General features: G+C 36.9%; 1 protein-coding gene across 6 annotated transcripts in view; it reads right to left on the reverse strand.

Moving 5' to 3' along the window:
* TBC1D5 (TBC1 domain family member 5) overlaps positions 1-25,769 on the reverse strand; it is a 546,696-nt gene that overhangs the window by 387,690 nt on the left and 133,237 nt on the right. For 4 of the 6 annotated variants that reach the window (XM_060298636.1, XM_060298635.1, XM_060298631.1 and 1 more), the window contains one exon: positions 20,358-20,491. The exons of 1 other annotated variant lie outside the window; for it this stretch is intronic. The gene's annotated coding sequence lies outside the window, so the exon portion shown is untranslated. Of the gene's footprint in view, positions 1-20,357; positions 20,511-25,769 lie in introns of those variants that run through there. One more of the 6 variants, XM_060298633.1, reaches the window with a different exon arrangement.

Here is a 25,769-nt window from a genome sequence, read left to right on the forward strand (position 1 = left end):
CTGTTCTGTTTATGACACTTTTCCTGCAACATGTTATTCTGAAAATTTTTTAAATTCAGAAAAGTTTACAAGAATGTTACAGTCAACATTCATATACTCACCACCTAGATTCTAACACTGACATTTTACTTTACTTGTCTATCCATCAGACCCTCACTTTCTTGAGTGTTTCAAAGTTGCAGATGCTATCATACTGGTTTTTCAACATCTTATTACAAATATTTCCAAATATACAGAAAAGATGAACACCCACCTAGAATCTTCAATTCATTTGAGTACATTTGCTTTATTATAATGTCTATCTGTCCATCATTCTGTCAATCCATCTTATTGTATTATTTTAATTACCTAAATTATTTGTTGCCACTCCTGATTCCCTTCTGCAAAAGGACAGCTACTGAAAAGTTGTTTGTATGTATTTAAAACTGTTATCTTACCTTTATTGCTTTCAGTTCAAGAAATGTTTGGCTATACATGCTTTGAACGTTTTGTCACTTCTCTAAATTGTCTATCGGGTAAAAAGACAAACCCTTCAGGAGAGGAGAGCTCACTCGTTTCTCTTTTACAAAAAAAAAAGGAAAAGAAAAAGACACAAACATTTTCTAAGGTTACTAGATAAATTGAAAAACTCAAAGAAAACCAAGTTTTTAGGGGGAAAAAAACTGTTAGCTTTAGTTAATCCAGCAACTTGACATACAAGTGGCTTTGAAACCACTTTGCAGAAAAGTTACACTACTAAAGCCAAGTAATTATGTTATCTTTATACTTTCTCATGGTATGTAATTCTATGATGTATACATTCCACAATGTGATTCTATGATGCATAATTGTCATTTTCTGTCAATAAAAATTTTACTCCCAATTCACATGATGGAATTTAAATGCATCAGTATTTCCTGGAGTTTGGTTATTAATCTAAACGAATATACCACTGTATCTCCACAATTCCCTTTAACCTTAAGCTCTCTTAGTCCCTCACTCAGTACAAGTGCTTTCAAACTCACTGAAACACCTAGCTCTTTGACTTCATTTCATTTCAATGCCCTCTTCCCCTTCTAGTTTCCCTTCCTTCCCTATCAGAACTAGACTATCTGAGCTACTATTGCAACTAAGCTTTTCCCAGTACAATGTCCTCTCTTGCTCCATGCCTATCAGCTGTGTCTTTCCTGAAAACCCTCCAACACTTGTTCAGTCTCAGTCGCCTTCTCTGACTCTACACTCTATTTGCTGAAAGCAGAGGAAATAATGGACGAATAGGAATTCCTTCCACCTTTCCACCCAGCTAAAACACACCCACAGGCGCTGTGGCTGTCAGGGAGGTGCACCACTCAGAGAGAACCTGCTAGAAGGAGTGCCGTCCACTGTCATACCTTCTGGATCCACCACAGCGCTCATGCCAGAGAGAGGCATGCCAGGGGAGCCCATTCCCACCCAACACAGGGCATCTCTCAGGCAGCATGTGCTCTGCCCACTGCCCACCACCCCGCACCACGGGTCTGGCTGGGACCTTCTCAAAGCTGCACTGGTGTCTGAGACTCTTCTTCCCCTACCTGTCTTCCCTCCTCTTCTCTCATCACAGGTGTCAGGCTTGCATTAAGGTCTGAAGCTCTCCCTCCTCACTCCCGCTCCCTTTCTCCCTTACCTTCTAAGGGCTTCCCCTGATAAATTTCTTAAAACTTCCATTTCTGTCTTGGCATCTGCTTCCTGGAGGACCTGAACTGTCGCATCCATTATTTCCTACTTCTGGGATTGTCGGTTAAAAAAAAAAAAAAAATTCACCCTCCTCCTATAAAAACAAATCTCTCCACTAGCGTTGGCTCCAAATCTGTCTCATCTTTTCACAGATTTTAATCAACAATATGCCTAAACAGAAGTCATTCTCTTCCCCTTCAAAATGTTGCTCTTGTGCTCGCTATCTATGGAAAGACACCACCAAGATACAGCCAGATACCTGTATTTTCCTCTTGCCCCTCTCATATCAATCACCTGTTAAATCGAGTGGATTCTACCTCCTAAATTAGTCCCTTCTCCCTTACTCCTGACTCTGACTTAATCTAGTGTCTCAATTCTTCCCTGTCCTCCTGCAGTAGTCTCCTACCTAGTAGCCTGGCTCTTCAGATCTCCCTCCAATTCACTTAAATACCTAAATGTCACCTAAGTGTTTTTTCGAAAATTCAAATCCGATCACACCACTCCTTGGCTTAAATTCCTTCAGTAAGTCACAATACCTAGCATTGCAATCCGAGGCTCTTCCTACCCTACCTGTCTTCCTCTTCTTTTTCCTCCAAGAAAAAAAGCCCAAACTCTTAGTATAATCCACAAGACTCTTCAAAAATCTAGATTTTATACCTTACAATCTCAGGTGTCAATATTACCCAACATGTGAACCTAAACTGCTTGCAGTTCCTCAAATACACTTTTTTTTTTTTAAAGAAGATGTTGGGGTAGGAGTTTATTAATTAATTAATTTATTTTTTACTGTGTTGGGTCTTCGTTTCTGTGCGAGGGCTTTCTCTAGTTGTGGCAAGTGGGGTCCTCTCTTCATCGCAGTGCGCGGGCCTCTCACTATCGCGGCCTCTCTTGTGGCGGAGCACAGGCTCCAGACGCGCAGGCTCAGTAGTTGTGGCTCACGGGCCTAGTTGCTCCGCGGCATGTGGGATCTTCCCAGACCAGGGCTCGAACCCGTGTCCCCTGCATTAGCAGGCAGATTCTACCCCAGTCCTACCTCCAAGATGCTTTAAGTACTTCTTTTCTGTGGTCCACTATCTCCCATGCGTGACTCTATCATGTCATTCATCCCCCTAGATGTTAATTTTTTTAACTGCCATTCTCCCTCCTATAAACTGCAAGCTCCTAAAGGAAGAATCATATTTTAACTTGTTGATCCAACACCTAGAATACTGTTTGCAGTAACAGGTAACTAAGCAAAAAGTTTTGTGGAAGGAAGGGAGGGAGGGAGAGAGGGAGGAAGAAAAGATCCTTAGTATCTCAATAAATTTGTAAATTATTTTACAAAGTAAATGTAACTCACACTTGCTGGTTCTTGTCTTCACCCTTGTGATAGTTAATTTTATATGTCAACCTGACTGGGCTAAGGGATGCCAAGGTAGCTGATAAAACATCGTTTCTGGGTGTGTGTGTTAAGTGTCTCCATAAGAGATTAGCATTTAAAGCAGACTGAGTTTTTAAGAAGCCAATGTGAGTGGGCATCACCCAATATACCCAAGGCCCAAACAGAACAATAGGTGAAGGAAGGGCAAATTCGCGCTCTTAGCTCAGGCTGAGATATTTGGACACGGACCAGGATTTAGTCCATCTCCCCCATTCCCCATGCCATCACCCCAGTTCTCAGGCCTTCAGACTCAACATGAATCACACAACGTAGGTCTTCCTAGTTCTTCAGCTCGCAGGCAGATCAGGGGACTTCTTACCTAAGCTGCATGAGACAATTCCTGTATTTTATACATATAGATGCTTTTGGTTCTGTTTCCCTGGAGAACTCTGACTAATACAACCCACGGTGCAGGATTCCAGGTTGCTATATTTTTGTTCCTGGAACATTTCTGGGAGCCATCCTGAAGTGTCTCACATGCGTTCATGAGCCAGACCAGTCAGCTGACAGTCACCTCCCAGGGCACGACTATCATTCACCCCTCTTTGTGCCTCTCTGGGTGGTATCTGAGGTCTGCTGGTTCCATTCCCTCCAAACTAAGCTTGGGTGGGCCTCATCTGTTCCCCGACCCAGGTACTGCCTCTGCTCTGGAATGCTGATCACCGGTGGCGACTGTCACCCACAGGGCCCCATTCACTGCAGTCTGCTTCCCCTCCACTGGGCGCTAGCCACTGCTTTATCCAGCAGCACCACCGTCACCCAGCCCCCCGCCCCCACCTTTCTAACAGGGCCAGTGCAGTGCACTCCGTAAAATGCCAGACACTCAGTGGATGGTGGCAAAAAAGGGGAAATGATGCCTTTCTACTGGACTCTAAGTTTAGAGGGTACAAGGACCATGCCACTTGTCCCCAAACATCTTATATTTCTCCTTGTTCTCTTGTTCTTTCTTAATTTCTTTTTCTTACAGCCCAGGTATCCTTCTATCTCCACTGTCTCTGATGCAAGGCCTGAGAGGTCTAGACCCGAAAGCAAAACAGACTCCGGGCTGAATTCAGAAACGCTCCTGCTCTAACAGCTGAGATGGCATCACCAGGTCTGGCTCTTTACGCTTTATTTTTTCATTAAAAAATTTTCACTTTTGTTCCTACACATCGAAGACTAGTGGCAGGCCAGCCACGCCCCAGATGTGGCTGAACCCCCGCAAGGGACACAAGCAAGGGCCACACTGGGGACATGCCGCACAGACGGAGTCTTAAACACTAAAACAAAACACACAACTATTGAAACATGCACTGCCCTTTCGTGCTCCATGTTTCTCATACTTAATATACTCCATTAAAAACTTTACATTAAAATTCCTGAATTATGTGTGTCACTCAAAGCAGCTTGCCCACTGACAAATGAAAGCCTCCCTTATGGGGAAATATTTCACAAATTACCCTTTTTATCTGAATTCCAGGATGATTAGGCCAGCAGCGTCACATCACCCACCCTGCAGCACGTAGGGCAGTAGAAAGCATCCTCCTCTGTCGGCATTCCGAAAGGCATTTCCAGACCGACACCGGGGTGGGAAAAGAACGGCCAGAGACAGGAGAGCAAGCAAGAAGCCGCCTGGCTGGGGATCACCAGAGAGTCATCCCTACAATGGGAGGATCCATCCTTTTTTTTTCCGCTGTACGCGGGCCTCTCACTGTTGTGGCCTCTCCCGTTGCGGAGCACAGGCTCCGGACGCGCAGGCTCAGCGGCCATGGCTCACGGGCCCAGCCGCTCCGCGGCATGTGGGATCCTCCCGGACCGGGGCACAAACCCGTGTCCCCTGCATTGGCAGGCGGACTCTCAACCACTGCTCCACCAGGGAAGCCCGAGGATCCATTCTTTATGCCATGAGAACACAGGCAAGAAAGAACAATAACTTTTCTTGCAAGTTCCACACTGGATTCAGACTCTACATTAGAGGGTAATCTGTACCAATAAAGTATGAATGTAAATAAGACAAAGAATGGACTAGAGGAAAAAAACATAATGCAAGGTCTCTGAAAACAAAAGCACATTTTAAAGGAAATGTGCAGTGAACATCAACATTACTGGTAGTTCAATTTCATTCAAAAATTGATATACACTTAGAAATTAAATCCTTGGCTTTATAAACATGATGAATAAGCAAATACTTCAGGATAATATACTTTTTACCACAAGCATTTTATGAAAGAAAATTTTCCTCAAAGCTCCAACACTAACAAATTCCAAAGTCTTCAGTCACTAAAAATAGAGCTTCTTATTTTTCCTTATCTATTTTGATACTTTTAGCCGTCTCATAAATTGCCTATTTTTTGGATTTTAACAACCAGTCGTCCTAGAATTTTTATATTTTCGTAAAGAAAAAGGAAATACATATGTGTGTTTTAAATTTTATGCTTTAAAAATTAATCTTTACAACAAGTATAGCTCGATCTTTAAAAGGAGAGGGAAGAGGCTTTGAAGGCATAAAGGAAATAAAAATGGACAAGGATTGAGGCAGTATGGTGTAGATTTCAGGTAATTTTAAGCACTGGATAATTTTAATCTAGAAAGAAGGCCTCAATTCAGTTATAAATTTATTTTAAAAAATAGCACACTATTCCCTTAGAGAATCTGGATGGTTGCATTTTTGAAATAAGCAACGAAAGGGTGGGGGAAAAACAACCTCTCCTTATGTTGCATTTATTCAATTTGTGGACTCCTACTGCAGGTGGTCCTTGAAACGATAACATAAAAGACTTCTAAAACAAAATGGATAAATATGACCATTTATTTAAAATTCAGGCAGTTTTTTAAAACTCTATTTCTATTCAGAGAGTCCAATTATCTACAAGATATATACAGGCTGCAGCACAAGCCATTATGATTGATTGATTTTAAACAAAAATACTAGCACATATATACACAAAATGAATCTTATCTCCCTTCAAAATATCCATTTTGAGCAGCTACACATCAATTCCACTGAATTCAAAAAGAGGCATTGCTAAAATACTTTGATTAATGGATTATGTATACATCTTCCCAAGGGGACTATTTCAAATGGAATAACACACATTTGAATAAACAGGTTCTGATGTATTTATTTAAAAATTGACCTCACTAATCTATAGTCAAATGTAATATAGAAAACAAACTTTAAAACACATAACGTTCTCTGAACAAATAAATTTGCATTTGAAATTTACATGTTCAAAATAAATCTTTTCCTGCCACCCACGTAAGAAAATGGAAAGTGATAAGGGATAGAAAGGTAAGTATTACAAAGTCAAATAAGTATAAAAGGCCATTTTATTCACTACCTTTTGAGAAGTAAGTTATCTACTGAGGAAAAAAAAAACCCTCCAAATTTAGACTAAGCATTCTGTAACAAGCAGCAACAAATTGACTGAGGGTGGTCTTTAAAGTCTGCATTGCACATATAAATTTCTTTTAGCTGTAGTATATGCAGTATATGGTTCCAACTAATAAACAACAATTCATCCAAAAATGCAACCCATCTTGAAATAATAGTACTTCCAGAAAAGCAAACTACTGTCGATTACAGTTTAGCACTTAAAGGACAGTAATTTTTATTCCTACCTATGCAGTGACTTGAAATAGGTATAATTAAAAACTAACTTGTAATTACTATAACTACGCATCTATAGAAACATCCACACATTTTTAAATATATTTTCTTCAATTTGTCTTAATCTTAAAACTGTTCACAGAATAGTTTTTATTTTTAAAAAATTTTAATGCAAGGCATGTCATTTTACCCTTTTTTGTTTACTTGTTATGAAAATGATACAAAACAAATACTTTGACCACAAGCCCTGGGTGTTCAGTGCCTTCAATCAAATCACTGCAATTAATATGAAATTCTAAATACAGAATATAATGCCACATAAATAGTATAACAGCCAAGTCCTGTCTAAGAAGCCATATGTTTTTTCCCATTGTTCAAAAGAAGGAGATGACTTCCCGTCACTTATGTTTCTGATTAGCAAGGTGATTTATGCCACAATCACTAAAAATGCCAGCAAGTGAATGAGAAAATGCATAGTGACTGCGCCAGATGTGCACAATAAACAGGAATCCCATTGTAATCTCTGGTACTTAGTTTATATGAAGGTAATGTAGGAAACACTCTTGGATATGGCAAAGTCACTCTTTTTTTACATTTGACTATAAATGATATGAAATAAATTGTGTGTTTTATACTTTATGGCATGCATACATTGATAAATTAGGTAGCGTTTTGTATCCCGACTTATCTACAAGACAAACCTGGCTAAGATCATGGGGATTAATTGCTTCAGAAGTGTGAAATGCAGCTTTTCCATTCTTTTCTGCACACTCAGTGAAGAAACAATGATTAATCACTGTTTAACTATTCTCTTGAGGATCTCCAAGATTGCCAAAGCAGGACTTATCCTCATAAATCCAAAAAATACAGGTTTAGATTTGTTGCCAACAAATGAAAGAACATGAACTTAAACCCATTTGTTATCAGATTAAAATAATGTCAAGGTTTTAGAACCTCACTGGTACACAATTCCCTTTTAATTGGTGACTTCAATACGAAATGAGATTAACACGTAAGATATAACAAAAGTACACCTATTTTACAAAAGTAATAATAAACCTATTTTTTTAATTATAAAATATCCTCAGCCTAATAATGTCAAACATACTATTGAACTTGAGCTGATAACCTCCCTTAGATACATAAATACTTCAATTCCTCTGTGCTATTTATAAAGAATAAAATACATGTTATCAGATGAAAAACATTTCTAAATGGTTATTTCAAATGGAAAATGACTGCTTATTTCAAGAAATTTTATTCTAGACAGCTACAGCTGAAGGACAATTATGTGGATAAAATTATTTAGTTCCAATAGTACTAACAGAAACATATTTATAAGTCTTTATAAGACTAAAAATGTAAAACTTCAAACTTTAAGCCCATACTATAAATGACCCAAAAATATGTTGAAGATAAGTACATGAGAAGAGAGGTTTCAAATATATTCCAAGTAATTTAGGCTTTCAAGATATCTTCAGTCAATATTCCCTAAACACTGAAGAAATTAAGTAACTCTTAAGCATTTATAAAATTTTTAAAACATATTTTTAATAGCAGAAAACCTATTTTGTCACAATATTAAAATGTTAGCATCGTAATGGTCAAATCGTTACAAATTAAAGATTTTAAAAATCCCCTTTAAATGGGTTAGCTTTTCACGGCCTACTTTTAAAGTATTCCTAAGCGGGAATAACCTAAAGTAAAAACTTCAGACTTCTACGTAAAATAGAAATACAGTGACCTCTCACGTATAACGGACCCCTTTTCTGTTTGTCTAATTATGTGTTCATCTAACTTCTCCCTTCCAGTTCATGATGCTCCTTTCAGGTCTACCAGGTACCACAGAGACTAGTAGAACCACAAGGAAGCGGAGGTGAAAGTGGTGATAAAGTTCACTGTCCGATAAGTCTTTGTAAAAGTGAGTAAGTGGGAGAGAAAGAGAAGCAGATTCCATATTTTCCACATTTCATTATCTAGAGTTGGCTGTTTCTCCATTATCAAAAAGTGAGAGTTATGTGTGGCGTGTGTACACTGAAAACCTAGGAAAATTCACAATGAACTAGGCCAAAAAAAAAAAAAAAAGAAAGAAAGAAAAAGAAAACTGAGTCTCCTTACGTCATCCAATTTAAAAAGGAAAACATCATAAAATGACATATTTGAGTTAGCTCAGTACCCACCATAGCGTAAACAGTCAATAAATATTTGTTGATCAAATGAATAGATGAATTCAAATTGATTCTACTCTGGAAGCTGATGACATTTTAGAGTCTATAAATAGAGCATCGCCCTTTCACCTTCTCCTGACACTCCCAAAGATCTTCTCCACTTAAAATGTTTTAATTGAATGAAAAATATTTAGGAAGAACCATTCTTAAGTGTTACTCAAAATATGCCACTAGCATAAAACCTCACAGAGATGCTAACTGTTTTGTTTAACCTGGAAAAACTATTAGGATGGACTTGGAGGTTTGCGGATGGAACTTACAAAGGAACACAAGTGTGTCAGAATAAGATAGCTGGGATTTTTGAAAACAAGTCTGTGTTATAAAGGGAAAGTCACTGCAACCGGTTTAAGTCAACAACCTAAACACAGAAGCCAAGTCCGGATGACAAAATGGCAGCTTACTGGAGAAATGTATATGTGAAGCCCAGGGAAGGAGACAAGTTAAATGATATTAAATAATAAAGTTATTTAACAGGGAATCAGCTAAGAAGATGGTGAAGGAGTGGCGGGTGACACCTTGACTATTTGCCTGTAAAAGGGAGAACTCGCCAAAGACCCTTCTCAGAGTTAGCCCGTGATGTACTGGGTGGCCTCACCACAAATAACAGTTATATGTCACATGTTAGACCATGATATAATGTGGGCACATACCAAAGAAAAAGAGGGAACTTTCATTCTTGCTTAAAGGGGAACGCAATAAGCTAGACCCTGCCTTTAGAGGGAATCAGAATAAAGTTATAAGAAGCCGAAGTCATCTTATTTCTAATTATTACCTCCATAACAGTTGGTGCTTCCAAAGACGGAGAACTAAGTAAGCTGACAGTAAACCAAATATACTGACTCTCAGTAAATGTGTCCTAGGAAGACAAGTGCATGTATGGATATAAAGGAGATATTACTCAAAAATGTCTTCCAGTCCAGTGACCAAGGAACTTGTGCCAGGTTTTAGGAAAAGGCAGGGTCTGCAAATAATAAAAATTAGTTATTTAAACCCAAGAGGGACCCACTAGAGGTGCTATGCGGAAAAGTAAGCACAAGGCTAGTCAGTTTTTTGGTCTCACAATTGCAACTGATCCTTGAATAATGCAAGGATTAGTTCAAATATAATTTACAGTTGGCTGTCTGTATCCAAGGTTGCTAGGCATTTGCAGATTCAACCAACCATGGACCGTGTACTACTACAGTATTTACTATATTTATATTGAAAAAATCCACGTATAGACGGACCTATGCAGTTCAAACCTGTCTTGTTCAAGGGTCACCTAATTCCTTTCCCACCTGTTATCCTTCTTAACTTAAACTCTACAGTACTGGAGCACAGCAAACACGCTGCTTGAATCATGTCCCAAGACAACATAAGCAGTTTCTACAGCCAGCGGGGAAGCTGTATCACTATCGAGAACTGGGAACTTGAGCAAGAATGGGTACGAAGAGCAACATTATTCCATTTCAGAAACACATGAGAGTGATCCCAGGGATCACCTTACACCAGGAAGAAAATGCTGGAACTCTAACGCTATCACTGTATCCCGTATTTATCAAGTGTGCTCCTGCGCTGAGGTGACTGGGAGAAGTATGAGTCAGAAGGAGCACAACAGACTCCAGGCATTCGTAGATTTTTACATTCATGATTTCACACTTGTTCAAGCAATCCAGGACACGAAGTAATTTATCATTTTTCTGATAAGTGAATTTGAACCACAAGCTGCCCAAGGCTGGTGTGAGAAAGCATTTCTGCTTCTGATCCTAATGTAGCTTGGTGGTTCTCTAGAACACACTCCAGAAATATTTACACATTTGAGATTTTTCAAAAACTTCAAGAGGTGCATCCTTCATAAATGCTTGTTGTATGTCTTCATTATAGTAACAGAATTTTTTAAAGTACAAAATTCCTAAACTGGAAACCACCATTCACCTACGTTACTACAATAAAAATCACAAAGCGGTAAACTGAACAGGACAAGCCTAAAGAAGTGGGAGGCAGCTAGTCGTGACGCTTCTGGTATGTGACATATCCCGGAAGTAACACAAAGCTTGACCGAAGACTTTTACAGATGGATCTGTGCCTGTGTGTGCTGCCTGCCTTCCTATTATTAAGGATAAACCACCCATGCTCCTACCTAAGGCCAGTCTCTCCACTTGTGCGCCTTGCTTCAGCAATTCACTACGCTTTCCTGTATCATCAGTTTATTCCTCTTTATTGGGGCATTCTCAATATTGATGTATGCTGCTTCTCTTCTACTCAAAAAAAAAAAAAAAAATTGTCTCTTGACCAACTTTCCCCCTTCAGTTGCCACATGTTTCTCCTCCCACTCCACCCTGAACCCACTCCAGTGTGACTTCTGTCCTCCACTGAAACTGCTCTTCTCAAAGTCACCAATGACCTCCCACTGCTAAATCCAACAATCAATTCACAGCTCATGTAAAACTTCACATTTCAGCAACATGTGCCACGGATGATCATTCCCCTTCCTTGGCACATTTACATCACTTAGCTTCCTGAGCTGGACAGATATTTAGAAAGCCAAAGAAGTTTTCCTTTTACCTAGCTCGGTTTTCCTTCCCTGGCCTCCTCAACTAATTCCTCTTCTCCTGACCCCTAGATGTAAAGGGCCCCAAAGCTGGGGCCTTCAGTTGCCTCTAGCTGTATCTACTGGATTGCATCAATATTACCCCTTTAAAAATACCATCCACAATTGATAACTTTCACAGCTTTTCCTTCATCTCGGACCTTTCCCCTGAACTCTGGGATAGTATCTGTCTCCTTGACCTCTCCACTTAAATGTCTAATAAATATCTTCAACTTAGCATGTCCAGAACCAAACCCCTGACCTTCTCCTTTTATAAGCTTCCCCTTCTTCATTAAATACAACTCTTATCTTCCTAGTTATTCAGACCAAAAACATTACCAGAGGCGTATTTGACTCCCCGCCTTCACTCATAACTCAAATCCAATCCATCAGCAAATCCTGTTGTTCAAACCACAATTACCTCTCACCTCTAACCTTCTACATGGTCCCTCTGCTTCTGCCCTTGCTCCCTCTACAATCCTTTCTCAACCAGGCAGAGTAATTCTTTTAAACTATACATCAGATGTTGATACTTACTTGCCAATAACTTCCCATCTCATTCAGAATAAAAGCCAAATGCACCTCTCTAAAAGACTAGATTCCCAGTTATCTCTCTAATTTAATCCCTACTACTCTCTCCTCACATTGCCGCAGCCACACTGACCCCTCTGTTGTTCCTTGAACACATCAGTAATATTCCTACATCAGGGCCTTTGTACTACTTGTTCGCTCTGCTTGAGGTGCTCACTCCGTCACCTCCATCTGACATTTACTAAAGTGTTCCGTTCTCAGGGAGGTACTCCCTGACCACCCTATTTACAATTTCCATCAGTCCCCCTATGCTATTAACTCTCTATCCTCCCCTCCTTGCTTTATTTTCCTTTATAGCCTCACTATCTAACTGACTACATATTTTACTTATTTATCTTGCTTCTTGTCAACCTCTCTACCCTAAAAAGCAAGCATAATCAAATCATGCATTTTTCTCTATTTTGTTTTCACTGTTAATATCTCCTAGGAAACTCTTCAATGAGTAAGACTGGCTTCAAATTTCTCAGGAGGAATAATGGATGTTAGAAACAAACTGAGCAAAGTCTTCAAAGTTCTGAGGAACATTATTTTAAATCTAGAAATACTAATATATACCCAGATAAATTATCAATCAACTGTGAGAATAAAAATATTTTCTAATATGCATAACTCAGAAAATTCATCTTTCACCATTCAACCTTCTGAAAATTTATTTAAATTGTGACAGTGGGACACAAGAATCATTAGAACTAACCCAGAAATATAATGAAAAGAAATCGGAGTGTAACAGTTCCGCAAAAGGCCAACGAAGCTCTGGTCCATACTAAAACAGGAGGTCCAGGTTAAGTGATGTATTTCTTCAACAAGACAGTAGATAACCTAACAAAAATTTATTTTGTGATTTAAAATCATACATTTTAAAGCCTAAAAGTACAGCTGTGGTGTGCTATCCATAAATGGAGAGACATAGACCTCCTATGAGCATTAAGCAAAAAGAATGGTAATTTAAAACTCTGGTAAAAACAAAGAACTATACACACAGGCAGGGGAAAAAAATGGTATAAATATGAAGCAAAATACAGTATTTTTGAGAAGATGAAGAAAACTAAGAAATCTTTTGTTCTGGAAAACAATTTCTACTGGTCAGTTAATTCTGCACGGAACACAGAATTAAGTGATACTCTGAATTGATATATAATCACTATATTAGAAATAATGAATATAATCACCCCTCTACAATGTTACTTTGCTGAAAGTCATTTATTACTATCATATTCTGATTATCAAAAAAATGGAAAATAACAAGTTTTGACAACATGTGGAGAAACTGGAACCCTCACACATTGCTGGTGGGAATATAAAAGGCTACAGCCACTGTGGAAAACAACTTGGTGGTTCCTCAAAAAGGTAAATAAAAAATTATAACATGACCCAGCAATTATACTCCTAGGTATATACCTAACAGAACTGAAAACAGGTGCTCAAATAAGAACATGTGCACCTAAATCCACCGAAGCACTACTCACAAGAGCCAAAAGGTGGAAGCAAACCAAACAATTATATATACAATGGAATATTACTCAGCTGTGAAAATGCATAAAGTACTGACACATGCTACAATATGGATGAACCCTGAAAACAGTACTACAAGTGAAAGAAGCCAGACATAAAAGGTCACGTACTATATGATTCCATTTATATGAAATATTCAAAATAGATAAATCCTTAGAGACAATACAAACTGATGGATACCAGGAGTTGGGAGGAGGTCAGAATGAGGAGAAACTGTTTAAAAAGTAAGGCGTTCTACCTTGGAGTGATGGAAATGTGTGCAACTAGAGAGAGGTGGTGGGTTCTACTGAATTATTCACTTAATTTTATGTTACATAAATTTCACCTCAATAAATTATTCTAAAAAATAGATATTCTACTTTTAGATCAGTCTTTTCATATTTTCTTATTTCCAGAGTATTTAAAGATTTCCATAATCTTCTTTCATATTGGAAGGCTCTTTGGATCAAATATTTATGATTTTGAAGGAACATTTATCTCAGATTCACTAATCATTTAAGTTTCATTTCATTTTTTCCCCTATGTTAAATCCAAGTAAAAATTTTTCAAATGTTATATTTTTCATCTATTACATCAGTTCATCACCAGAAGATAGGAGTAGGGATTTTTTGCTTGTTTCTTTTTTACATTATTTTTATCTTTTATTTTTTCAGCTCTACTGATGTACAACTGACCTCAATATAATAAAATGTAAGATATTTAAAGTGTATACTGTGTTGCTTTTTACTTTGATGTACTCCTGCCCACTTACTGATTTACGCTTTTTTTTGCCTCTGCTTTTGGTGTCTAATTTAAAAAACAAAAAAGCATTGCCAGGACCAATGTCAAGCACCTTACCACATCTGCTTCTAGGAGCTTTTATGGTCAAGGTTTTCTGTTCAAGTCTTCTGGAGTTAATTTTTGTGTATTGTGTAAGATAGCGGTCCAATTTCATTCTTTTGCCTGTGGCTGTCCAATTTTCCCAACACTGTTTATTAAAAGAGACTATCCTTTCCCCAGTGAATATTCTTAGATCTTTTGCTATAAATTAATTGACCATCTACGTGTGGTTTATTTCTGGGCTTGCAATTCTTTTCCATTAGTCTCTATGTCTGTTTTTATGCTAATACCATACTGGTTAGATTACATACCTTTGTAATATAATTTGAAATCAAGAAGTATGATGCCTTCAGCTTTGTTCTTCTTTCTCAAGAGTGCTTTGGCTATTCAGGGTATTTTGTGGTTCCATACAAATTTTAGGATAGCTTTTACTATTTATGTGAAAAATGCCATTGGGTTTCTGACAGAGATTTCATTGAATCTGTAGATTGCTTTGGGTAGTATGAACATTTTAACAATATCAATTCTTCCAATCCATGAGCACAGACTATTTTTCTATTTATTTGTGTCTACTTCAATTTCTTTCATCAATGTCTTAAAATATTCAGTATACATATCTTTCACCTCCTTGGTTAAAGTTATTCCTGAGTTTTATTCTTTTTGATGCAATTGTAAATGGGACTGTTTCCTTAATTTCTCTTTCTGATAGTTCATTGTTAGTGTATAGAAATGCAACAGATTTTTATATATTGATTGTGTATCCTGCAAATTTACTGAATGTTTATTAATTGTGGCAGTTTTTTTGGTGGAGTTTTCTACATCTAATATCATACCTCTGTTTTATTTCTTCCTTTCTGATCTGAATACTTTGAGGGTTCTTTTGTTTTGTTTTGTTTTGTTTTTTTGTTGTCGGTTGTTTGACTGCTTTGGCTGGAACTTCCAGGACTATGTCAAATAAAATTGGTGAGATTGCTTCTTTGAATATGGGAAACACCATCTTGTTTCTCATGGTTACTCACTGCAAAAAACAACCCTGATAAATAGCCCAAGAAAATAACACTCAGGTTCTTGTTGGGGGCGGGGCAACAAGTTTGGGCATTCTTGTCATATTCCTGATCTTAGAGAAAAAGCTTTCAGCTTGTCACCATAAAGTATGATGCTAGCTATGGGTTTCTCATATGTGGTCTTTATTAATATATTCCCTCTATACCCAGTTTGTTGAAAGTTCATACCATGATGTTGAATTTTGTCAAATGCTCTTTCTGCATCTACTGAGATGATCACATGCTTTTTATCCTTTATTTTATCAATGTGGTGTATCACATTGATTTGTGGATAATGAACCATACTTGTATCCCTGGAAAAAATCCCACTTGATCATGGTGTGTGATCCTTTTAATGTGCTGTTGAATTTGGTTCAATATAGTTTGTTGAGGATTTCTGCATCTGTGTTCATCAGGAATACTGGTGTGTAATTTTCTTTTCTTGTAGTGTCCATGCCTGGTTTTGGTATCAGGGTAATGCTCGCCTGATAAAACAGACGTGTTCCCTCCTCTTCTACTTTTGGCGGGAGTTTGAGAAGGTTTGACATTAATTCTACTTTAAATGTTTGGTAGAATTCACCAGTGAAGCCATCTGGTACAGGACTTTGCTGGGAAGTTTTGGATTACTGATTCTATCTCCTTACTATTGGACTATTCAGATTTTCTCTTTCTTCATGACTGATAGGTCGTATATTTCTAGAAATTCAACCATTTCTTCTAGGTTGTCCAATTTGTTGGTGAATAACTTCACAGCAGTTTCTTATGAACCTCTGTATTTCAGTGGTGTCAGTTTTTTTCCACCCTGCCCTTTGGCTATCTAGCTAAAGTTTTGTCTACTTTATGTTTTTCAAAAAAAATAGCTTTGGTTTCTTTGATATTTTCTGCTGTTATTTTAATCTCTACTTCATTTATTTGTGCTTTTTGTTTTGTTCTATTCTTCTACTAATTTTATGCTTAGTTTGTTCTTTTTTCATTTCTTGAGATGTAATTTTAGGTTATTTACTTAGGCTTTCTTTTCCTTTTTTTTAAGTGTGTGTTTTTTCTTTTTTCCATTGAATGAAAGGTTCCTCAGTTTTTATAGTGCTTTACAATTTTCAAAAGTTTAACACAGATGATTTCATATAATCCTATAATAATCCTTTTTATCCCCACCCCTATATTGCCCCTTCTCCCTTCCCTCTCCCAGCCGGTAAACACTAGTTTGTTCTTTGTATCTGTGAGTCTGCTTCTTTTTTGTTTTATTCACTAATTTTGTTGTATTTTTTAGATTCCACATGTAAGTAGTGCCTAACAATATTTGTCTTTCTCTGACTTATTTCACTTAGCATAATGCCAAGTCCATCCATGTTGCTGCAAATGGCAAATTTTATCATTTTTTAAGTAGTATTCCAGTGTGTGTGTGTGTGTGTGTGTGTGTGTGTGTGTGTGTGTGTGTGTACACACACAAAATATCTTCTTTATCCATTCATCTGTTGAGGGACACTTGAGTTGCTTCCATACCCTGGCAAGTGTAAATAACGTTGCAATGAACACTCGGTGCATGTATCTTTTTGATATAGTGTTTTTGTTTTGTTTAAATACACACCCAGGAGTGGAACTGCTGAGCCATGTGATAGTTCTTTTTTTTAATTTTTTGAGAAACCTCCAAACTGTTTTCCACAGTGTTCGCACAAATTTACATTCTCACCAACAGTGTACAAGGGTTCCCTTTCCTCCACATCTTTGCCAACATTTGTTATTTGTATTCTTTTTGATGACAGCCATTCTGACAGGTGCGAAATGATACCTTATTGTGGTTTTGATTTGCATTTCCCTGATTATTAGTGATGTTGAGCATCTTTTCATGTGCCTGTTGGCCATCTGCATTTCCTCTTTGGAAAAATGTCTATTCAGTTCATCTGCCCATTATCTAATCAGGTTGTTTTTTTGATGTTGAGTTGTATGAGCTATGTATATATGTTGGACATTAACCCATTATTGGTCATGTCATTTGCAAATATCTTCTCCCATTCAGTAAGTTGTCTTTTCATTTTGTTGATGGCTTCCTTTGCTGTGCAAAAACTTTTAAGCTTAATTAGATCCTGTATGTTGATTTTTGCTTTTCTTTCCTTTGCTTTAGGAGATGGATCCAAAAAAATATTGCTGCAATTTATGTCAGAGTGTTCTGCCTATGTTTTCCTCTAGGAGTTTTATAATATCCAGTCTTACATTTAGGTCTTTAATCCATTTTGAGTTTATTTTTGTATGTGGTATTAGAGAATGTTCTAATTTCATTCTTTCACATGTTGCTGTCCAGTTTTCCCAGTACCGCTTATTGAAGAGACTCTCTTTTCTCCATAGTACATTTGTGCCTCCTTTGTTGTAGATTAACTGACCATAAGTACGTGGGTTTATTTCTGGGCTCTCTATTCTGTTCCATTGATGTATGAGTCTTTCTTAATTATCAAAGCTTTGTAGTATAGTCTAAAGTCAGGACACATGATTCCTCCAGCTCGTTGCTTCTTTCTCAAATTTGCTTTGGCTATTTGGGGTCTTTGGTGTCTCCATACCAATTTTAAAATTATTTGTTCTAGTTCTGTGAAAAATGCCACTGGTATTTTGATAGGGACTGCACTGAATCTGTAAGATCACCTGTGGTAGTATGGTCATTTAACAATATTAATTCTTCCAATCCAAGAACATGATACATCTTTCCATCTGTTTGTGTAGCTGTCAATTTCTTTCATTAGTATCTCATATTGATAGTTTTCTGAGTACAGGTCTTTTACCTCCTTAGTTAGGTTTGTTCCTAGGTATTTTACTCTTTCTGATGAGATGGTAAATGGGATTGTTTCCTTAATTTCTCTCTCTGATAGTTCATTGTTAGTGTACAGGAATGCAACAGATTTCTGTACGTTAATTTTGTATCCTGCAACTTTACCAAATTCACTGATGAGCTCTAGCAGTTTTCTGGTGGCGTCTTTAGGATATCCTATGTATACGATCATGTCATCTGCAAACAGTGACAGTTTTACTTCCTTTCTAATTTGGATTCCTTTTATTTCTTTTTCTTCTCTGACTGCTGAGGCTAGAACTTCCAAAACTATGTTGAATAAAAGTGATGAGAGTGGACACCTTGAGCTTTCCTTTCTTAATGTAGGTGTTTGTGGCAATGAACTTTCCTCTTAGAACTGCTTTAGCTGCATTGGATTAGGGATAATTTTTATTTTCTTTTTACTTGTCTGTATATACCAAACTTTCTAATAAAATATATTACATTTACAATTTTTAAATGTTTGCAACTTATTAAAAGGATAAAAATGTTAAACGAAATGGGAAGGAGCACTAGAATAGACCACTTTGGGGAAAAATCTGTTATTCTAAGCTGATATAAAAGGCTTTGGAAGTTTAAAATGTTTTAAACCAAGAATGATTTGAGAGCATTAGCATGCACATACAATTTACACAGACAGAAAGAACAAGAAGAGAATAAAGAAATATATACCTTACTACAAAGGAATGATTCTATCAAAGATTTATCTTCCTTTTATATTTTGAGATATGACCTTTGGTATCTATGTTGTTACTACAGAAGAACCTATAAGTGCTCTAGTATTTCCCAGCAGTTACACAGTTCTTTCCCCAAGTTATTTGATAACTTGTAATGAATCGACAGAAATGAGAAGCACAGGGGAGGCAGAAGAAAAGGCAGCTTGACTGAAACAGAAAACAAACTGCCTGATTCCATTTATTTTCCCTACAAGTCAGTCATGAGCAAACATACAAGTGATCTAAAGTATGACTTCAGAAATTGCAAAGGTGATCCACTATTGGATAGGGAAGTAAATTTAATTATGGGTATCAGCATATATTAAATATACCCCCCAAAAAATATAATAGAATAGAGCACAGCATACATTCAAGGTAGCCAGGGTAGAATGGTTTTAACTCTTGTTTGTTTCATTTGTGCATTTATACCTGTGGGAAATGGCTCATAAGTATAAAATTTATTTCTTACTATGGGTTGTGGTTAAAAAAAAAATGTGAATGCTACCTATCTGAGATACCTTCAATGCTAAGTTCAATCATTCTAATTTCACAACTCCAACATATTTAATGAATGTTGGGAGGTAAGAAGGTAGGAAGGTAGGAAAGAAGGAAAGACGAAAAGGGAAGGAAAAGAAATATGGAACAAAAAGTATTCAGTAAGAAAAGTGCTAAAAGTCTGCTGGTGGGAACGTATTTTTAAAGCCCTCATGCAGGCTCATTAAAAGAGAAGGAAAACAATGAAGGAAAGGAACAGATTGGAAGCTGGTGGGTATATATATAAGTGGAAAGAAACTGATCAGGGAACTCTGTGCTAGAGGGCAACATTATTCCCTTAAAGAGCCTGCAATCTAAACCTGGCAGCAGTATATAAACACACACATACACACCCACACATAGTTTTTGCACACAAATATATAAAACACATTACTGTAACTATAGTGAGGGTATTATTATGAAATGAATGTTTATCACCCCCCAAAACTCATATGCTGAAATCTTAATTCCAAGTGTAATGGTATTAGGAGTGAGGCCTTTGGGAAGCGATTAGGTCATGAGGGTGGAGCCCTCATGAATGGGATTAGTGCCCTTATAAACAGAGATCCTAGAGAGCTCTCTCATTCCTTCCACCAAGTGAAGACACAGCAAGAAGACATCCATATATGAACCAGTGGGTCCTCACCAGACACCAAATTTGCTGGCACCTTGATCTTAGACTTCCTAGCCTCCAAAACAGTGAAAAATAAATTTTTGTTATTTATAAGTCACCCAGTCTATAGGATTTTTGTTACAAAAGCCCAAACAGACTAAGACAGCTGATGATAGTACTGAATTTTTAAATGTACGTTTTGAATAAATATACACTTACCTTTCAAGAAAACCTTATTGATCCACAAATCTAATTGACACTTGAAAACGCGTGCTCTTGTTATGGGTCATAGATGATGTCAGGTTCTGTACGACAGAGTTTGCCAAATAAAAGTCTTGGTTGGCCAATCGGAACTAAAGAATCAAGAAATAGAGATCAGCTGAGTTATCCCTCAACTGAGCTGCAGGAAAAACAGCAAATACCTAGAAAAATAAATAAATAAAATAGCTTCAAATATCCTCTCCCTAAGCAAAGGAACCCTAAACCAAAGCCATCAATGCAAAAAGCAAGCTGAAAAAGTTTATGTCATAATATTTTTGGCTCTTAGGGGACAAATGTTAGCTTATTCTTTAATCACTCTTGCAATTATCTATTTTAGCTCCTAGAAGAAACTCACTTTAAAATGCCTACAATAAAAAGCATTATAATAAAAAAAAAAACTAAAACACCTCAATATAAAACAAATCACCTGTTATCACTTTGTTTCACTGAAATGAAATAAAAGTGTTCAAATAAGAAATACACTACTAACACAATAGTAAACTAATATCAAGTATTAAAATCACATAAAATAAAAAATGGGAATCTGACATTTGCAAACAAATGTGAAAAAAATTCCACTGAAAATGAATTCCAAAGCATAAATAAAACATAAAATTAGAATACAGATGTATCAGTGTGGCAAGTAAATATTATTTGTGAATTAAAAATTAATTTCCATAGCCTTTTTGACTGTAGAAAAAGAAAAACATTTATCATCTTTAGTAATATACTTCAATCTACTTTCACAAATCATATCTGACATAGATGTATCTCTACATAAAATCAAGAAAAATGGAATTTCTTAAATATCTAATTTAGGTAAAGAACCTCTAAATAATAATAAATTACTAAATATATTATTATCACTCTTTTCTAGACTTCATTCTGTATTAGTTTACTTTACTCCCAATAACCTGTTACAGCTTACTGGTGACTCAGCATATGTACAAAAGGACAACAGTAGTTAGGTAAAATATATATCAAAAACACAGAACTGAAAAACATTATGATAATAGATGTATCTGAAACCTACTGGGATGCAAAAGAAATTAATTACTTAAAACACATTTGAGCATCATATGCTACTACAACCAAATAACAAAGTATGATTTCTGAAGAATACCAAGGAATGTAGCATTGATCTCCAGAGAGATTTAAGGAAACTGTTCTGTGCCCCTATACTGAATATAGTTCATGTTTTGTTTGTTCATTTGATAAAGAGAATGATTTATTACCTTCTGATGGAGGATTTCCTTATTTTAACTTTCAATCTCATCTGAAAAGTTACAAACAACATGTTTCTAAATTATATAATCTATGTATGGGAAATATCTAGACATTGTCAGCAGCTCCCTGGACAGCAATATAGTCACATGGTTTTTCTCCATGGCTGAACTAAAAATCGCCACACCACTGAAATAAAACATGTCTCTATTTCTCATCATTCCCTTGTAAAAATATAAACCATTTTTATATTATGGATGTCTCTTTACAGTGAAAGACATTCAAGGATCTTTCAATTATTCCAATATATGTATATTTGATAAATGTGTGTTTATGTAACACTTAGTATAGATTGTCACACTACTGTGTCAATACTGTTCAGAGAATGATGGCTATTTCTTCAGAAAGTACAACCGTAACCAAAGAAAAAGTGACACTACAATCAGTGTCCTCAGTAGTTGTGATTTGCTTTGTTTCTAAACACATACTTTACATCCCAGTCAATTTTACATTTCTTACACTGCTGGGATCATGATTCATTTTATTGTTTCGACAGGACATAATCCAATAAAAGATCTCATTGACATACTATCAAAGAAACCAAGAAGGAAGGAAGAAGGCTACAGGAAGAATTAGGAAACACGGAAGGCTATCTGTACAGGAAAAGTGTATGTTATGCCTAGACTCGCTCAGCAAGCCACATGCAGAAGGAATGTTTACTGCTGTCTCACTGAAAGGATATACCATTCTTCTAGTTATTCTCTACGGAATTGCATAAACATTGAGAAATCTAGAAATAGACATACACATGCACATATAAAAATTACTGTCAGTGTATAAGTTACTGCTGCCCTGGGACTGCAATAATTTATGTAACATCTGTTTTCATATTTTCCTAATTTTTTTCCTAATTAACATGCATATTTAACGCATAAATGCTCAGACCACCTCTTTTTTCTGCTGACTGTGCCTCTTTATTTTTGAAGTTGTGCACTCCTAAGGAGAATTCAGGATAGATGGAAACCAAAATCTTATTGAAAGCACTAATTTTACAATGTAAACAACAGTACTAAACCAATTTTCAAGAAAATACTATAGCCTTAAGAGTTTTCACAAGAACATTTCAATTTGCTAACGATAATCATACAGTAAATTAAGGTCCAAATACCAAAAAGTAACATAAAAGCACAATTCCAATATCATATTAATCTTCTTCATTTTTTCTAACTTGTATAAGAGCTGAAAAAACCTTTTATAACATCTATGATTTCTTGACTTCGTAAGTTTTGGTAGCATTTTAAAAATCTTATGCCTTAGGCAAATAACATAAATAAATACATTCCATATAGTAAACATCAAGAAGTACACAACCAACTATATCTTTTGTAAATTGTGAACTTCAAATACTGTCCAGATGTGAGGAAAGGGGAAAGTTTTGACTCTAAAAGTCATTAAAGTACAATCAACTTCTGGAAGCTCTTAATCTGTACTCAGAAATTCAAAATTCAAAACACTACTAGTCTTTAAGTAAAATTAGAGGCTCATGAAACCAATGCTACAATAACAAACGTATTCCCAAGTAACAATGCTTAACCTGCCAACACTGTGACTTCATGTATACTTACCTCACTTTAGAACTAATCTTTTAGTTATAAAAGATTGTCTTTTAATTGCCTAGTTATGTAGTTCAGTCAGTCATTTAATATTTCTCATCTGCTGTCAGGGCTGTTCCAGGCCTTTGTAGATGCTGAAACTGTCTCACAGAACTTACATTTTATTTGGAGAACCAAATAGTATCCAACAACCATGCAAATACATAATTGCAAACAGAGATAAATGCTACTAAAAATATGGGAAATTCCCCACCATGAGATTTTATAACAGGAGACTTGATGTATCCCAGAGAGCAGCAAAGACCTAAAGTAAGACTGACATGAGATCTGAAAGGTATGGGAAGTGTTCAAATCTGGGCACATCAAGTGCAAAGGTCTAAAAGCACTTACGAGAGAAGCACATTCAAAGTCAGGAAAGAGAAGCAAAGAGGCCAGCCACAGCTAAAGAGGGAATGCACGTGAAACAAAAAAGGCAGAGTAAGTGAATAAGGCAAAATTCCTGAAGGGTTTTAAATAAGGTATGACAACCAATTGTATGTTGAAAAAATATCCAATGTGGCAGAATCATGGAGGGGGCAAGAGAAATGCAGGGGAAGAGTTGAGTGTGAGGTGACAGTAGCGTAGACTAAGGTGATGGTGGGGAAGACAAAGTTGAGAAGGCAGAGACACAGGGGATAACAATCAGCAGACTCTGATGAAAGATTAGATTTTGTGGAGGATGCAGATGGAGAGCAATTCCACTCATTGATGTAGGGAACCCTAACAGAAGGGTGCAGGTGTTGGAAGGAAGAGCCCGAGTTTAGACTTGGACATGTTAAGGGGTTAACTGATGGAAACATCCTGTGGGCATTTCAACAGAAACATCTGGAGCTACTACTAGAGTCTGGAGCTATAGGAAGGGTCTGGGCTAGAATCAAATTTAGAATTTACCAGGATATGGGTACTAGATAAAAAATAGAGGTCTACACTGTTTTCCCACAAGAAAACCCCTTCACACATCCAGCACCTTCCTTGTTTCTAGTTATCACACCACATCAGAATAGGAAAACATACATTTCATAATCTGACAAACTCATTTAGCCTAAAATTGGTTCATTCCATAAGGCACACTCACCTTACCTTAAGTTATGAAATAATAGTCATCATTTATTAGAATGCCTACTCTGGGACAGAACTATAAAAATACGCTGAAGCACTCTAAAAATGTGGTCGATTAATCCTCACAATAACCTTAGAATTTTACAATCCTCATGCCTGCTTTTCAGATGAGGACACTGAATTTGGGGATGTGTAAAGTCGCTAGTGAAGCCAGTAAATGATAGAGGCATCCTTCCAACCCAAGGCTACCTTAACCGACAACCCATCGTTCTTTCCACTAAAAGGAGGGTAGCAAGGATAGTGTAAGACTCTGGGCTTTATAAAAAGTGTGAATCAGTACGCTGTACACCTGAAGTTTATATAATATTGTAAATCAAAAAGAGTCTGGGCTTAACAAAAAAAAAAAGTAGTGAATTACCTGGCGGTTCAGTGGTTAGGACATGGTACTTTTACTGCCGGGGCCCAGGTTGAATCCCCGTTAGGGAACTAAGAGCCCACAAACTGCTCGGCGCGGCAAAAAAAAAAAAAAAAGACAGAAAGAAAAGAGTCTGGGCATTAAAATCAAATCAACCTCAGTTCCAGTCCCGGCTCCAGAAGACCACTTAAACTCTCTTATGTTTCCTCACCTGCAATTTCCTCCCCTGCTAGGAAGTATGAATGTTTTAGGAAACACATGAAGGCTCTGGGTTGGGCATCACCATTAACATGACATGTTCCTTCACCACAGGAGTGCCAGCTGAAAGAGGACTCAAAACACTGATAGCTTTGGAAATTTCCCAGCACAGAGCACGGCAGGGCATCAGGAAGAGCTGCCTCAGCTCACCCCTGTTCTTCCCCCAACTGGGGAAGAGTAGCTTCCATCAGAAGAGCAGAAGCCGATATCCTAAAGCTGTCAGTAGAGAATTCAGCAGTGGGTCTAAAACTTCAGTGTGCATAAAAATCTCCTAAGGAGCTTCTCAAAATGGAGATTCCCAAGCAGACCTTCCCAAAGATTCTGATACAGCAGTGGAAGAGATGACTCTTCAAGCTTTCTAAAAGATCTCTACCAACAACAACCACTTTCCATTCTTCAGGCACATAATTTTTAAACTATTTATTGAACATATACAATATTTTATTTTGTCCAATTAAATTGTACCCAATTTAATATAAAAATTTCAAATATGTTTCTGAACAACTACTGTCAAGGTTCCTTTCCAATAGAAAGAGGGATAATTAAACAGCAGCAGTTTTAACTATACATAAAATGTCTCTACCAAATTTGATTTTCCTTAATCCAGATTTTAGTCTTGTGATTAAAACTAAGTTATTTAGGGATTTACATGTCAAAAGACATAGGAATGTTTAAGGGAGATGAATGGTTCATAAGGAAACTTCTGTCACACAATTTAACCACTGGCTAAATAAAATATATTGTTGATTAGTAAAGAATCTT

Source organism: Globicephala melas, chromosome 4, assembly GCF_963455315.2.
Source record: "Globicephala melas chromosome 4, mGloMel1.2, whole genome shotgun sequence".
NCBI classification, from domain to species: Eukaryota; Metazoa; Chordata; class Mammalia; order Artiodactyla; family Delphinidae; genus Globicephala; species Globicephala melas.